Raw genomic sequence first — 14388 nt, 5'->3', positions numbered from 1 at the left:
ACGTTTATTTTCATGATTTTATTAATTATTCCAAATGAAATGCAACCTGCTGTCACTTGCTTGTAAAAACAATTCCAGTTCGCCTTCAGTAATTGCCCTAACTTTACATACGCGTCTTGTTATTGCCAGTCGTCCCTTCAACAATGATTTCATTATTTTCAGTCAACGGTTGCTTTGGCTTGAATTTGTTGCTCGTAATTTATATTTCGCCCAACTTAAAAAATATAATCCGGAGGCTGCTTTATACATGAGGTGGTCAGCGTCGCCCCGGGCCAGATTCGTACAGATGATTCCTGTTCAACTCAGGAGAGACCAAAGCGAACGCACGCGTTCCATCCATGCCAAGGACACTGCAAACTCTGGGGCATGAGGCACGCGCTAGGGAGGTGCTTCTTTGAGTAGAAACCAGCGGCTGACATACACCAATAACGATCCGTCTCGGTCCCAAGCGGCGGTCATTACCACCGTTTTACGATGCTCGCGGAACCGTCACTAAAGTGGGCTCAGCCGACAAGAGAGTCCGCCCACGCTCCGTGCGTGAGCAAAAGTTCTCCCCAGCCGAGAGCTGGCGGGGAGTTCAAAGGGTGCGGGGGTGTGGCACGCAAAGACAACGGTCCCCCGCATCGTCTTCATAGACTGTCGTCTCCCTCGTGGCGATGCTTAAACATTGCATGAGGTACTCGCCGGGTTCGTAGCGCAGCGTAGCGCTAACCGCTGCGCCACCGCCCTCTCACACGGCCGTCATCGCCGTCGCCAGCGCAGCGCCTGCTGACCTCCTGGCAGCACCGCGAGCGATGCCACCCAGCAGGAACGCCCTAGAGCAGCAGCAGCAGGAGGAGGAGGGCACGCGCTCACTGATGGCACGTGTAAAGCCTCACCGAGTCTCAAGGCGGGTTTTCAGGAGGGTCCTGCTAAGCTTTCGCCGCAGCAGGTGACGATGGCTCCCAGTTGAAGTGACTTGCGAATATCTTTCCAAGTTGGAGGGGTGCATTGCCGTGCAGCCGTGCTGCATCGCACGTGGGCTTGGCCTCAGCAACACGCGTGTATCAAGTCCACCCCACCGCGTGCGACCTGGACGGTTGGTCACCAACCGAGAGGCATTTCACGCCGTTGGGCCGCTTCAGTCTGCGGATCTGAATTCTGGCGTCCGACCAGCACGGCCAGGGCGTCAAGTTATGGTCTGGCGCGAGAGGTCCCGGCGGAGGTGGCGGCTGACGTGCCACGGTGCGCTCCAGCTTCCACTCGCGTCTGCAAATGAACCGGAGTGAAGGGGCACGCTCGCTCGCGTCTCCCTGCCGCAGCGGTACGCAGCATCAGCAGAGACCACGCGAGGCGAGCTGCTGCTGCAGCGGTACGTAGCAGCTGCAGAGACCACGCGAGGCGAGTCTCGTGCAGGCAATGTGGGCCGTGCCTCGAGCACGGCACGGGCAGAGCTCACGGCGAAATCCGCCGAGGGCATCCGGTCTTGTCTGCGAAAACATCCCTTCTCTCGTTCACCATTCCCCTCCCATCAGAGGTGGGACGTGGTATTTTTCACCATGGTTCAACCATTACTCCATCGTTATGAAAATGGAAGTTGGCTTTTGGCATTCGTATCGCTATGCCGTGTGAATATCTAAAATTGTTTCGAAGTGAGGCTGCGGATTCATTGGAAGGACTTCAGTCTTCACGTTTTAGAGCTGCAGTTTGTTGGGTTTGTAGTTTCTGTGCCATTGTGACTAAACAATGACACACATTGCTCGGCGTCATATTAACGTTTTAGCAACAAAAGAAACATTAAAATGCTAATTTACAGCAATAAATGTGTCATTCCAAGAGACGTTTATTTTCATCTCAGCAGCAGCTGCCAATAGCAGTGGCATGATGTGTGTGTGTGTTTGTTCAATGAGTCGTTGGCCTGCCATGTGGTTTCTGTATTTTTTGAGTCACATTTATCAGCTGAATTTTAAAGTGAATGCCACCCTACTTCTTGTAGAATGTGCATAACTTGCCCCAAATTAATGGCACTCGAATGATAATTATTCAATGATTTTGATAAATGTCTATGCATTTTAACAAAAAAAGTTTTTATTTTACGAGGTAAAGCCCATTGAGCTATATATCTCCGTTTCAGAAGCGACCTGGCCGCAAATGACAGCTCAACGATGTGGCTTATCACGTGGAAGCGTAGAGCTTAGCCAAATACTCTAAATGCATGTTGATTCTTTATATGGAGGCAAAAATTGGAGGACCCAGAGAAAAATCTACCACGGGGGGAGAGAGAGAGAGAAAGAGACACGCAAAAACTCGAAATATACGGCAGGCGTCAAGGTCATTATTAACACGGTTGGCTACGTACGGTGCGAAAGAAGTCAAACATACATACCGGATTGAACCCACGACCTGTATACCAGGCGAGGGAGTTAACATCTTACCACCGTGGCGCTAACAGAAGTGTTTCCAACGGAGATGGGTTTTTTGCTCAAGATGGATATTAAACATTTCATGGGTAGACAAGATGGGGAGTGTGTTTTGCGGAACAGCATGTGCGAAAAGAACACAGATACTAATTATATTATTCGAGAAAGGCAAGTTACAGTAAATGTCTTGGACATATAATGAGAAAACAAAAGACTGTATATAATATTTTGACTGAAATAATGACGGTACGAGAAGCTGAGGAAGACAGTGCTTTGACTTGCATAAGCTATTTTAAATAATTTGATGCAACTGGGAATATTTAATGAATAGTTGTTGAGTAAATGTCATGGACAGAGCTAAATGGAAGGCCACGATCGCAAACATCTTTGAGAAAGGACAGGGCTCATATGTATGTATGTATGTTGAGCTTCTTTCGCACCATACATAGCCAACCGTGCTCATAGGATGAGTCCAAAATAAATTAGCAGACAATATGCCTCCGTCCAATATCTGTTCCCAAAACATTAAAATAATAAACATTTTTGCAAATCCCATCAGCCACGTGACCTTCTGAGAGTGCATCACTGCAGCAGCATTGGTTCAATATAAGGAAGCCATTGGAGCTATACACTTTTAAATGTAGATTGAAAAGTAATTTGTGTTTAGTTTAATGTTACTCCCCCCGCACCTCCTATTAGCATTATTGACTACGTATCGTGCGAAAGAAGTTCAACATACATACATAGAATACGAAGTGAACTCCGGACAGGTTTTGACACTCAGGGTCTCATCAGCAGAGCCAGGCTTTGCTTGAACCAATCCTGCTGAACTGCCAGAAATGTGTATCGACAAGGACCCTCTCCGTCAGATATGGGCCCTAGCTCGATGTATCGTTGTCGAGAATATAAATATCAAAACAAAAGAGAAGACAACACCCCTCCGTGTATTTGTACCTCCGCATAAAAAATATATTTCTTTAAGTCTTTTGTTTCCCAAGTATTTATTTTTAACTGAAAGCGCATTCGGAAGGGTTGGGTTTGGGTCGATGAGCCACCATCTGAAGTCAAGTCCACACACTGTGCACTGACCAACCAACAGGGGACGCTTTGGTGCCTGACACAGGCCTGAGTAGGAGCGCCCTTGGGGAACCCGAGTTTCAGTGTTGAGCGCAGGTGCCGAAGCACCCCCTGCAAACGGAATTGGCGACTTTACGCGCGCCTGTTTAGCCACGCAGCGCTCTGCACGCAGCGCTCTGCACGCAGCGCTCTGCACGCAGCGCTCTGCACGCAGCGCTCTGCACGCAGCGCTCTGCACAAGCCAAACGCTTTCTCTTGTGATGGGGTCGCGGCGATTGTTGCCATCGTGGAGTTAAACGGCAACTGCAGCAAGGGCATCGTCCACTCAGCGCAAATTGACGACTAATTCCCACTTTAATCGCCTCCCTTATTTACTGTTCATCTGTGACCGGCTAAACACTTTTTTTTCTTTCGTGATCTCAACGTATGCAGAAACTGCTAATTTAATTATAAACACAAATAATAAAGCAGTTTCATCACTATTGTTTTTTTGTTTATTCCTCAACTAACTAGCATGATAAACATATATATTTAGAAGTTATGTTTGTTCGTTTTTGGTTATGAAGCAAATTAATGTTTTACGTCGCTCGTACCATAAGCAAGCTTATGCAGAGAAAGTCACGCCAGATGTTCAGCCATAATAAGTGTGCCAATCTTCATTCCTCCCCATACGGAGTCAATGTTTGCCAACAATCGCATTCATATTCACGTCTTAATCTCCTTCAGAAGCATATGGGCTGCCTCAACATTTAAATTGCAAGACAATAATGAAATATAATATATATTAAGAATGTTTTTTTACCTTATAATGTTTTAGTGCACTCTGTTGGGCTGTATTATAGAGAGGAATGCAGCACTCTTCAGACACTGCTGCAATGATTCCGAGATGATTCAATTTAGCCGATGGTGGTGGTGATGGTGGCCATGCTGCTGCACGTGGCTGCTGCGTGCCGCCCGGCGCTGCGCAGGCAGCAGTCGCGAGGGTTGGTGGATCACCGCACAGATGCTGCGAAACTCCCTTCCCGTGGACGTCGAGTGGCTGTACCCTGGCTCGCCAGCGAAAAGCGGTGGACTCCAACTCGTCCATCTGTACTGGGATAGAGCGTTGCCTCCTCGCACCGGTGGGTTTTATCCGGGTGCTCCGTTTTCCTCCCGCGAGTATGAGCAATCAAACGTCGGCTGTAAACATCTTCATTTATGCAACACCACACAGCTTTGGGCAGATGCTGGTAGTGCTGGCTCACCGCGTGGCTGCTGCTGCTGCCTTCCCGCTCGTCTGTGGTTCCTCCTCAAGCCTCCGAGTCGTCCTCTCTCACTACGAGAGCGAGCGGACAATGTGTGGTGGCGGCGCGATACAAGTTGAGATGAGATCAAGCTCGTAGGTAGCCCTCCGATGTGTTTTCGGGTTGTTCAGCACGATGTCCGACGTTTCGCTGCACTTTGCTGGTCGCTTTTTCAAGGACCGAACCGGATGTTCATCAATCCGTGTGTACATCCGTGCCTTTGCAGTTGTCATTGGGTAAAAAAGGTCGTGGTGGTTCACTGTAAATAGCAGAGCTTGCAACAGGTAACTGGTTAAAGCTCTGTGTAAACATATTGCCGGAGATTAATAGGTTTATTTTCATGTGCGCCATAATCCAGCGCTTTGGAGGCAGGCATGATGGACGACGTAGAGGTGACTGTGTGCATGAGATGCCAACTGCGCAGCAGTACAGATCGTCGCTTGATAACGATCCCAAACTGATTTTTCGTGTGTATTTTTTTCTCAGTTCCAGTTTGCATCTGGGAGTAAAAAATAATAGTAATGAACGATTACCATTACGTAGTCAACATAAATGAGTCAAATTGGGCACGCGCGTACTATATATGCATCGGTGCTGTGGGAATGGTTATACGCCTAAAGAATATCTATATTCATATCCACCATAATGTGGTTGCGTAACGCTAGTTGTTTCATTATCTGGAGGATCGTGGAGTGTGTGGCAAAATCCCTCTCAGGCAAATTATTTGGTGATGCTGCTGCATTGCACAAATATGCAAAAATAACTCCAGACCGTGACCTTGAAAATGAAAGTTTATGATCGGTGACATGACGGCTAATGGCCCTTATTTCACAGCACGCAGAGAGGCCACTCGACCTCTCCGGCCCTGCTGTGACATCTCTTATGTGCTGTGAACAAGAACCATTGCCTGAAACGTTGCCTATTAGTCACCAGCTATTGGCTTCACTGATCACATTTAACCGGCAGAATTTTGTTTTTAGAAAGCAACCTCCAGACTGATTTCCACCTTTACGGCCTCATCAGCATGCTTGCTTAAACTAATGCTGCTGGAAAATATTGGCCAGAAAATGCAATCGGCTGATGACTCAAAGAGATCGTATTTGTATGTGGAGATGCAGAACGGATGTCTGTTCATGATTATAATTGCCAGTGTTGTTAAACAATAAACGGTAAACCGGTAACCATTTTCAAAATCTGTTACCGATCCCCACAAATGTAAATTGTTATTATAATTCTGACTATTGACACTTCAATGTGTACCACAAATCGGTATCTTGTGTCTTACCCATTATTCTACACGGTTACCATTATTGCAAATAAAACAACTTTTGACGAAGCTAGTTATAACCCATAATGCACCACAGCAACGCGTGAAATATTTTGGAAGCTGGACTTAAATGCTTGAGGGATGGGCCACAACACAGCCAACACCTTGGTCACAAAAATCAAGACGCCAATTTTGCAGAAATTTTCCCTTCAAGAAATTACCGCTCGGTTCCTCGCAATCAAAGTGTCGACCGGGCGCAAATGTTCGCACTTGCGAGCTAGGCCGCCCACCGCCGGGCCGTCTTGTCGAGTGCCGTGATTAATTTTAAGCCGGGCCTCCGGTTCTCTCTCTTGTGCCGGTGTTCTTCATTCTATCGGCGGGGGGTTCAGGCTGAGCGCTTGCTGGATTACCTGGCAAGTTATTGCCGTCGTGTAAAACAGCACCCATCGTGCGCTCATTAAGTAGGCGTTCTCACAAATCGTTGCCCGGGGGTGGCTTCGTTCGGCAGGTGTAAATCCCCGCGTGATTTAAGGGATTTCTTTTTTTATGGAGACGATGCTGCGATGGGCGCGTCCTGCAGTCTGAGATGGCCAACCTTATAGCGCACCAAACATGTTGGGTCCCAATTAAAAAAAACCGGTAAGATGGAAATAATGCGTTTACAATGCGACCATGTTTGAGATGGGGTACGCACGTGCTATTTTGCATTCAAAGACAAGAATTCAACCTAATTACTGCGCTTATATCTAAATTGTTTGTTACGTGTTACTGTTATTTAGAGGCAGAATACGGGGGCCTTTTACAAAGCAGTAGTTTTCATTCTGAAGCCTTAGGGACCCTGTGCTCGGCCAGCTTTCTGTGTCTGCCTATCAGCAGTGTTAGGGATAATATGTTACCTGATTTACATATAAATAGATTCCTATTGTATTCATGAATGGAGGATATTGGCGGGAGTCTAAAGCTGTAATGGATGAAGGCATCCCCAAGGATAGCAGTTTGGATGACTGCTCCTCACAATAATATATATTTTGTATACCCTTCACAGTCTTACTTTCAAAACCAATATTATATGTAATATTATATATGTAATCTGCTATTGAATAGTTTTCTCATATAATCAGGTTCTCATATAATCGCTTGTTTCCTTATTTTATCGCAGTTAATGGAGCATCCTTGTTTTTGTTTTTATTTTAATCACATTTTTGTTCAGGAAAGTCCCCAGGCCAGTGATGCAAATCCGTAGCAATGAAAGTGGAAATAAGGCGAGCAAAAATAACTCTGCACATTTGTTAATAACACTGTGACCTTGAAAAGAAAAAATGCTAAAATACTGTGCGCAAAGTTTTGGGCAATGTGCTATGAAGAAGGGCTATTGCCTGAAACGTCTCCTGTTATATACTTTCCCTTTTAAGGCCACGGGGTTGTTAGTCAACGAATGTGTTGGAGTTGTTTTTGTTAACTGTGCCTGTGCACCACTGCCAATGCAGCAGCATCACCAAACAATTTGTCTCCTTAGTAAGTATAGCAGGCGGGAGCTGACGTGCATCTACAATTGAATAAATTATCTCGTGATACTGCTGCTGCTGCATTGGCAGTGGTGCAGAGGCACAATTAACGAAAACAACTCAACACACGTGCGTCAATAACACCGTGGCCTTCAAAGGAAAACGAATTTACAATGGGTGACAGTTTGAACAATGGCTCTGTATTCGTCGCGCATATGCCTCGAATTGAGTCGAACTGAGTCCGGCCATCCGAGAGAGAGTGTCGGGATAGAGCGATGGCGAGGTGTACGAGCCTCGGTTCGCTTCCCAGCCACGGATAACACCGCCGGCGAGTGCTACCACAGGCCCTTCCCCCACTCACCCTTCCTTACTGGCCAGTGTGGTGAAGTGTGCTCACACAACCTCCACGGCCAAAAAGCATGAGGGGAGGAAGCCTTCGTCCAAGGGGCCGAGGAGCAGCGCTATTTACGTTAAGGTGGAGTACCTGAACAAACCTAAGAATATGAATCCTTGCAGTCACGAAAGCTTCAAATCTAGAATTACCTGATGTAGGTTGCGAGCTGCACAGCTCAACAATAATATTGAAATGCGCGATTATTTACAACTTTTTCAGAGCCAATGTGCTTGAGCGTTTGTATTTTCTATAGTGGAGGAGTGAGAATATCACTTTTAAATGTCACGGTGATCCACGCGTTTTTAAATTTCCCATTTACCAGACTACACACAGAAATAATTATAATTACTTTACGTTGGCAGCAGCTGTCAGCGAGCATAAAACACGTGGCATCACGCGCACACATACCGTCGCGGACTGTGCCAAGACAAATGCTGTTTAGCGCGCACGCAAAATTGGAATGTGCAGACGTGCGCAGCTGCCGTACACAATGCCCCATATTGCTCTTGCTTCCATGTGCGCAGGGACCACACGTGGCACTGCCAGCTTAGGAGCTGTATGGCAGTGGTGATTGGGGTGGGCACACCACCCGCCCCGCCTCCTCCCATCATATCCTGGAATATATATTTCTATTGATATTTAGCAGAGAAAACACGTTGAGTGTTCAGAATAAAAAATTATTCCCTCGTTTTTCACGAACTTGGCTATCCACGATTTTGGCTATCTGCCAATCGCATCTGTGAGATAGAGAGAAAATTATGAGGTAAAGTGATGAGATAAAGGTGAGATAATTTATATACTATTATTTAATACTTTAATGTTTATTTACGTTATGTTTAATATCATATTTTTTGTGTTATAATGTTAATGTATTTAATAGCTTATGTATGCATTTATTTAAGGCAATTCATAAAAAAATTGGTTTTCGTAGGCCAATAGCAATATTTGCGAAATTTACTATTCACAAGCATCTCTGGAACGTGTCCCTCGCGAATAACGAGGGAATACTGTGCAATCATTAATGTTTGCCCCTATTTCAAAAGTTTGACATTTCGGGATCACTCTTTCCCTGCATGAGTAGAACACCAGACGTGGGACAGTCCGCGAGTGGAACGACGGCGCCTGTGAGTCTTCGTGCCGCACAGCTCTCCGCTGTTAGTTAGTGAGTTAGTGAGTTAGTGAGTTGGTGAGTTAGTTAGTGAGTTAGTTAGTTAGTTAGATCTTCTTCATTAACCTATGGGACATAAGGCCGCATGGCTCTTCGTTGTGCCTGCGGGTTGTGCCTCGGGGCGTTGTTCGCCACAATGTCTGACGTTTCGCTCCACATGCTGGAAGCTTCTAACAGGAACTGTTATAAAACACGTGGAGCAACAACCTGGGACGTCGTGAGGAACAAGGCGCGGTTCGACCCGTTAGCAAACCCGCTTCTCGTCCATGAGGGTGGCCGTCTGCCAGTGTGCTCGCCTTACATCGCGAAGGCACGATTAAACATTTTCTCGACGAGGTTTGACTCAATCCATCAAGCCTTTGCGGTGGTTAAATTGAGTACCACTTTGTCGTAATTTCGACCGTGGTTTTCCAATGTAGACGCTGGCCCAGCCGGTGGCCCCTCTTGAGTCTTGACACTGAGTGAGAATTTTGCAGCCCATGACGCTACGGTGATGTCGAGATTCTCAATTCAAATTCTGGGCTCCCACCCAGGGGCAATACCAGGTCCACACGTGCAGTGAGCTCCGTGCTCTCACCTTGGCCCCAATAACTGAAAACAAATTTAGGCTGCATTTAGTTTGGTCCAGCTCAGCTATGAAGGCTTATTTGGCAGATATGCATGGGCCAATTGGCCTATGAAGCCTAGAATAGGAAACACAGGCTACGGTCCGTGGTGATTTGTACACTTGTGGCTCAGCTGATGTTAGAAATTCCAATAAAAGTATCTTTGCACATTGATGCAATAGCACCAGTGGAACACATACAAAAGCATTGAGTATACCCCTAGTGAGTATACCCTCATTGATAGTATAGAGCCTACAATCACATTGTCTACTGTAGGGGCAGTGTCCCGGTCTAGCGGTTAACGTGATCGCCGCTTGTTGCGGAGAGGTTCATGGTCAGTATCCAGCGACCACCCTGGTTAATACTGCGGGTGAAAACCCGGAGTAATATTAATAATACTACGTGCTGTCTGCTGCACAGTTTATGTCACTGGCAGAGTAGGCCACCGTGTGCCAGCGTCAGGGTCTACATTTGCTACTTTCAAAAACTACCTGCAAATTATTTGGAATTGAAAGACCCAACGCAAAAGATCCCTGGTTTTGATCTTCCAAGAAGCTCATAGTCCACCCTCAACCGCATCCATACAAACCATGCCAGGCGCGGATACTTGATGCACAAATGCGAAAATTAAAAATGATCCAGTGTGCGACCATGGTCATCCAGAAACGGCCGTGCATTGTATAACGAGGCAACGCCCAATCCACAAATACGAAGGAGACATCACGGCGATGCACTCCCCTGCTGACGCGGTTGTCTGGCCTTGACCGCCTGAATGTGGGATTGTAGTTGTCGCTCTGCGTTTACATCGGCAGCCGTACGGCGACACGAAGACTCACAGCAGCCACCAGCTGCTGGCAAATGAATGCACATTTCGCTTGCCGAGTCTCGGTTTTGCCAACGGGGACAGCTACCACTGCGGGTGCCCTTTCAGATGGTTGAGATGCGACGTAAAGCACTCGGAGATGCCCCGGTGTATTGGGGGGTGGCGCTATATCGAAAATAAAATCGCCATCATCATCATTATTATTATTTGCAAATTTCCTCTGGCCAAGGCCATCAGTCTCTACTTGAATCCGTGTGACTGTTGGCACTGCCTGTACAAGACAAAGTGATGATCACCGTAGGCAGAGAGCATTCTGGAATTCTTGTGATACCTGGCATGGGCCGTGGAACATTCCTTTTAGCGTCAGGGGATTTGAGACACGGGAAAGAAAGCTCCAGTGATCACCCCACTCAAAACACGGCATCTTCACGTTTGCAAAAAATAAAAAAATCTCTTCGATGTACGATCACCCTGTTCCCACAAACATGGCTTGAAGTTCCCCTCGTCCTGTGAGCCAATGTGACAACCACCAGATATATAACAGGAGCATGGTGACAGGTGCCACAGTGAGCACACTCGTCGCACGGGCTTAATAGGCCAATACCTCCGCCTGTCCATGACCTCAGGCAGATCTCTTCAGCCTCAACGGTTGACATTGGCGGAAAGTGGAAATGTGTCCCTTGGGAAGGCTTACGGCAACCGCACGGCTTGAGGTTACTTCTGTGAGGTGGCTTCCACTGAGAACTCCATAATGTGGGGCAAGACAACTCAGCCAAATATTACCCCTTCGAAAAAAGTGGCCAGTGAGATTCACGGAGTCCATGAGCTGATTGTTGATACTCTATTGCTCACCGGCTTGAATGTATCACCGAATGTGCGTGAAAATCTCACTCTTACACTTCAACTGCGGTGAGTTTCTCTCACTCATTGATCAGTGGTCTGCAGGCTGTGGGAGGTTGATCTGCATAACTGTTGCACATCCTAACTGTCTGGTTAGTTTCAGTAAAATATTTGTATTAATTTAGCTTACGGTGGTCCCTGAAAATGTGTTGTTGTGAGTTGGCAGTGCATCGCGTGTCCGGGAAGGTAAATAATAAACAACAATAATAATGTCAACTTGTGATGCACCTCCGCTGTCCACGCACAGCGCTCGCTTGTCGCTCCCATAGAGAGCGACAACGACTCCGAGGCACGGGGAGGAACTGCAGATGAGAGGGAAGGAAGCAGAGGAACCGGCTCCTCATTTACCCCCAAGCTCCGCGGTCCTCTGTATATGGAGGTGTTATTGGACAAATTAACGAGTGTTTACATTTATGAGGAAACCGGAGTGCCCGCAGAAGCCCCACGCGTGCGAGGGGGAAACACTCTGCCCCATCGAGACGGAACACGTGGGGTCCACATTGGCACGGCCGCTTTCTCCTGGCGAGTCGGGGCACGGCGAATCCTAGACGCCCACCGGGAGGGCGTTTGACGACATTCGTGCGGTGATCCACCAACCCTTGCTGCTGCTGCGTGCACTGCGCGGGACCACAGGCAGCAGCAGCAGCAGCAGCAGCCGCCACGTGTAGCGAAGCCACTGCCACCGCAGCCCGGCGAAGGTTGGGAATCACGACTGGAGGTTGAAGTCAACCCCTCTGGGGTTCTGATGCACAACCCCGACTTCGCAGCCGGGTGACACAGTCCACACGGTATCCGTCTGGACTGCAGAGACATTATGAATCCCGATGAAGTCTGAGCTGATATGGGCCATTTTATTAATTACTCTCTCGTGAGTAAAAGGTGGTAACGGAAGAATAACCTTAATCTGGAGACCAATGGTGCCCACAACATGGTATTCAAGATGGTCATGCCCTTTGCTGATAACATGAGACCGCCTGTATAGCCTTTGGCAGACTGTAGGAGCAAGTGCTGTGAGCGAGCACCTATGAAGGCCAGCGCAGCACACTAGAGGGTGGGTGACCAGCGCCATGCCGGGCCACCTTTGCCTCCCTCGTGGTGATCTTTACACAGGTACTTATTTGAGGCTGAGTCCACCTATGGGAGCCCCAAGACTGGTTCAGATTATCGTCACTACTGATGTTGGCCATGAGCAGGAATTCAACTCGGGTCACCGGGTCCGTAGCGCAGCGTGCTCAACCACTACACCGCCGCCCCCTGGATGATAGCACCCGCACACAGCACAATTTGTGTTTCATGCTCAAGCAGGAGTCAAGGAGCCTCATCCATTTGGACCCATTCGCACATTCACGAATGTTGATTTGATGCTTTCGTGACTCCAGGAATCCATACTCTTTGGTTCTTTCGGTAAAGTCACGTAGGTACAAAAAGAAAATCAAATCAAACAAATCACGACGTTTCGATCGCAACACAAGCGGTCGCCATCAGACAATGACGACCGCTTGTGTTTTTTTTTATTTTATTTCTAACTACGTGACTGTACCGAAAGAACCAACGAGTATGGATTCATGAAAATGGTTTCTCCGGGGTGTTGCAGGTCAGACTCTCTGTCCTGAAGGCAGGAACACGTGTCCGAGCGCAACACCGGTGCGACACATTTCCGCAAGAATGATCCACATGGTTCATATTTCAGTCTGAAATAGAATGCGTTTAATCTTGATTTGAAGCTTTCGTGGCTGCAGGAATCTATACTTTTTGGTTCTTTCGGTAAAGTCACGGGGGTAGAAAAATAAAACATTTTTTTATTCTAAAGTCACGCAGGTAGAAAAATAAAATAGAAACATATTTTATTTTAATTAAAAAATATTTTATTTTAAATAAATATTTTTTTTTATTTTTCTACCTACGTGACTTTACCGAAAGAACCAAAGAGTATAGTTCGCGTTTATTTTTTCCGTTCATTAATCGTTTGTATTTGTTCTGTTGTTTGCATTCTCCACAGCGGACGCTCGTGATTATTTAGAGAAATCGTCTGGCCTGGTTTGTTTCTGCTTTCTGAACGGGCGACCGTGCTCTGTGTTTGTGTGTTTGGCGATAAAGTAACTTGACGTGTTGGATTGTGCATTATGTATCTCTATTTATGGCTGGTGACGGTTGCTCTGTGTGTGCGCGAGGCAGTGCAATTATGCACGGGCATGCGGCGAGCGTGCGCTCAAGACTGCGCTGTGCGCGTGACCGTGCTGGCGTGTGCGCTGTGTGTGTGTGCTGTGCGCTGTGTGTGTGTGAGCGTGTGCGCTGTGTGTGTGTGGACGTGTGCGCTGTGTGTGTGTGTGTGCGCTGTGTGTATGTGAGCGTGAGCGCTGTGTGTGTGTGTGTGCTGTGTGTATGTGAGCGTGAGCGCTGTGTGTGTGTGTGAGCGTGTGTGTATGTGAGCGTGAGCGCTGTGTGTGTGAGTGTGTGCGCTGTGTGTATGTGAGCGTGAGCGCTGTGTGTGTGAGTGTGTGCGCTGTGTGTGTGTGTGAGCGTGTGCGCTGTATGTGTGTGTATCGTTTCCATCTCAGGGGGAGCGGCGGCGCAGTTGTTAGCGCACTGCGCTACGAACCCGGCAGACCGAGTTCGATTCCCGCACGCGGCATAGAGGGATGATCATCTGAACCGGGCGATTGCCTCCCCTAGGGTGACTCATCCTTGAATAAGTACCCGGTGCTATGTGGAGAGATCTGAACCGGTGAGACAAAGGCAGGCATGGTGGCATTGGTCACCCACTCCCGCGTCTTATCAGGCGCTCGCTCACAGAACCTGCCCTAACAGTCTGTTAAAGCTTACAGGGACTGTCTTTGCCTTTCCATCTTAGTGTTATGAGTGTTATGAGTGTATGCTCCTACTGTCGAGTAGTTTTCAACATTAAGCACTCTATTTGTAACACGATGGTGAAGTCATTCCGCTATGGAGACCCGACCCAGGGAGCGA

The 14388-nt window shown here is 47.6% G+C and overlaps 1 protein-coding gene across 1 annotated transcript in view; it reads left to right on the top strand.

Moving 5' to 3' along the window:
- The window catches only part of LOC144732752 (uncharacterized), a 270676-nt gene that overhangs the window by 147388 nt on the left and 108900 nt on the right, over window positions 1-14388 (top strand). The gene's annotated exons all lie outside the window — the stretch shown is intronic.

Source organism: Lampetra planeri, chromosome 44 (genome assembly GCF_965212315.1).
Source record: "Lampetra planeri chromosome 44, kcLamPlan1.2.h2, whole genome shotgun sequence".
In the NCBI taxonomy this organism is placed as follows: domain Eukaryota; kingdom Metazoa; phylum Chordata; class Hyperoartia; order Petromyzontiformes; family Petromyzontidae; genus Lampetra; species Lampetra planeri.
Note: the sequence above shows the minus strand (reverse complement) of the source record. Positions and strands in the feature narration are given on the sequence as shown.